Here is a 3,375-nt window from a genome sequence, read left to right as displayed (position 1 = left end):
TAGGTATAAATATGATTTAAATCATGTGGAGGAGATATTACTATAATAGATATGTGATATCAAACTATAGGGTAAGAATATAATATGATTATATTCATTAATTATTAAATTGGTTAATTATATGATAATTGGCCTAAAACTTCTTTCGGACGCGTGTTAGTGGGAGAATCTGAAGTCGGTTATTGTAACCGAAGAATAAAATGAAAATTTGTTTCATTTTGTAAAGAGTTTGAAAAGATTGCAATCGGTGTGAAAACGTAACGATCGCATAGCTTGAGAGCCTATATGATAGTCGCTCATCGCCTAAACGATCGCTTAGCTTTCCTAAAAGTAAACGATCGCATAGTGTGCCGCGTTTTCTAAACGATCGTCTACCATTTATTAAACGGTCGTTTAGTAAAACCTACACGATCGTGTAACTTCTTCTAAACGATAAGCACATAGTTATACGATAGCTCTTTTTCTTTCCTACTTGCTTATCGTCTACACGATTTATCCTTGTTCAACCTCTACCAAATTCACCAAAGACCACACTTTGGATTCTCACTCCGAAAATACCAAGGGCTCCATTTGGTGGTGTTGTCCCCGCTGCTGTTCACTCGTTCGTGACTGTTAATGTTGCTTCCATTTGTGTAGACGATCGTGCTGCTACAGCCGACTTATTTGCTGGGAGTTAGAGTTCTAGGTCTTCCATTGCGTCTGAGTTCAAAGCTTGAAGAGGGTCTTCAACTGGTATGAGAACTCTTTCCCTTGTATTTTAGTGTTCAAAGCATGTCGTTAATTAGTGTAAAGTGCATAACTGTTTGATAAAATGTATGCATTGTATTCTAGTCACAATGAAATCGGAAAGATCCGAACGCGCTCATGGATGCTCTTCGTTAAGAATTCCTTCAGTTTAAGATATTGGGATCTACGTTGAATATTTCTTCCAGTTACCATCCTCAAATAAAGGACCAGACCGAATGCTTTAATAGCATGCTTGAAGAATATCTGCATCATTTCATCGATGCCAGACAAAAGAACTGGGTTCAGTTGTTAGATGTTGCTCAATTCAGTTTTAACAGTCAACAAAGCTCCTCAACCAAAAAGACGCCCTTCGAGATAGTGTATGGAAGACAGGCACTCATGCCACACTTGATGGATCACCCCTATGCGGGCAAAATCCCTCAGGTGCATAACTTTATCAAAGAGTGGAGCCAAACCTCCGAGATAGCACGTGTCTATTTAGAGAAAGCATCAAGGAGAATGAAAAAGTGGGCTGATAAGAAGCGCAGGCCCCTCGAGTTCCAAGCTGGGGACAAAGTTCTGATCAAGCTGTGACCAGAAAAATTCTATTTTCAAGGTCAGAGAGACCAACACCTCGTACGAAAATATGAAGGACCAGTTGAGGTGATTGAGAAAGTCGAGAAAACCTCATATAAGTTCAATTACCCTCGTGGATGAGATCCACCCTGTCATCCACGTGAGTAAATTGAATCCCTATCACCCCGATCCCGATGATGAGCAACGTAACATGATGACGCATCCACCCGTCGTGATGAAGAATTCAACTGAGAAGGAAGTCGAGCAGATTCTGGACAAATGTACACATCGTATTGGAAGACCAAGACGAGAACTGACAGAATTCTTGGTGAAATGTAAGGACCTTCCTGACGAAGAAATCAATTGGGAGCGCACAGAAGACCTGAAGAATGTTGCTCTAACGATCACTGAGTTCGGGTAGAGTCGGTTGACGAGGACGTCAACCAATTAAGTAGGGGAGAATGTCACGGTCATGCTTGTCCATGGCATGTTGCCCATGGCTGCATGCTCATCTCAACCCCTTTTTATCATGCTTTCATCTTATGTGTTTCATTCTGTAAGTTAGTTTACTTTATTAGTTCATCTTGTTGTAAGTGACCGCTCGCCTATGTCTATATGCAAGAGTGACAGTCACAAAATTGCTCAAAATGCACTATATAGGGGTAAGACTAATCCTCATATCCTCATACCAGTGAATTGTATGCTATAAAGCCTTGTTGTTGCTTATTGCTTCCTAGTTGTTTGACTAATGTTCATTGCTTAATCATGCTTTTAAATGTTTGTGAAAACCTTTTCCTCTAAACCCGTTTTCTAAAATATTTTCTCAAGAATGGGGATGAAGGTTGTGAGAAACGCCCATTGTGCTATCAGCTATTCGGATTTGGATTGATTGACTTGTTCGAGGGTGAGAACAAGTGTCGCACAATTGCCTCAAGACCCTTATAAGAGTGCGATTGTGACATAGAGCACAGTTTCCTTGTTTTAAATAATGAAGAAAAAAACGTGTACTTTGATTTAAGAAGATGAGGATACTTTCGGAGTATTAGAAAATAAAATAAAGGGTAATTGCAATCGGTAGCATTTTTAGGAATAATAACTAAGTGTATAACATCATTTAAAAAAATTGCAAATATAGACAAGTCTATCAGCGATAGACTTCTATCGTTGATAGACTCTTACCAGTGATATGGTCTATCACTGATAGACTCCTACCAATAATATGGTCTATCACTGATAGACTATTTAAATTTGGTCATATTTACAATTTTTTTTACATTATGTTATATCTGCTAATACTTTGGGTCTAATGTCTATATTTACAAATGTCCCTAAAATAAACTACTTTTTAACAATATATATTATTGTAAATATATTTTTCCATATTTGCAATATTTCACATTTTAATGACATGGATGCTAATATAGGGTCAAATATTGCTAGACAATACAATTTCCCAAATTATTGTTCTTTTGTCTAGTTAGAAGTTATACGAAATATATTGTGGATATTTTTTAGAATCTTGAAGAGATTGAAGACTTATTAAATTCAGAAATGAATGTTGAAAAATCTATTACAAAACAAACATATTATAGACAAATTTAGATGTACAAGAATCTATTACTAAACTAGTGACTTGATCCATATAAAGTTATGTTTATATTCTATAATATTCGTATGTGTATAAAAGTTTTTACGAGTATTATTTGATTTTTTTTTTTCTAATACTTCAACCTAACTTTTGTAACAGTTTATATAAAGTTGATACCTTGGATGCGTAGTAAAAAAAAGTTTCATGTGTTGTTGGCAGGAAAGGCGTCATTGAAAATCTTCAAGTATAATTTGAAAACTCATACCACCTAATAAGATAAACATTTTCTTCTACTTCCACCAATGGATCTTCCTATGACTACCAAACAAACCCCCACCGAAAGTTACATACATAGCATTCATTTCATTACACAATAAGATCACTAATCATTGTATAATTTGACTATTTGAGATTGCTTGGCCTACAGCTTTAATCCGAACCTTTCAAAACCAAGGTTCCAAATCCCGTCTTTAACTGAGCTAAGT

Source organism: Benincasa hispida, chromosome 4 (genome assembly GCF_009727055.1).
Source record: "Benincasa hispida cultivar B227 chromosome 4, ASM972705v1, whole genome shotgun sequence".
NCBI lineage: Eukaryota > Viridiplantae > Streptophyta > Magnoliopsida > Cucurbitales > Cucurbitaceae > Benincasa > Benincasa hispida.
Note: the sequence above shows the minus strand (reverse complement) of the source record.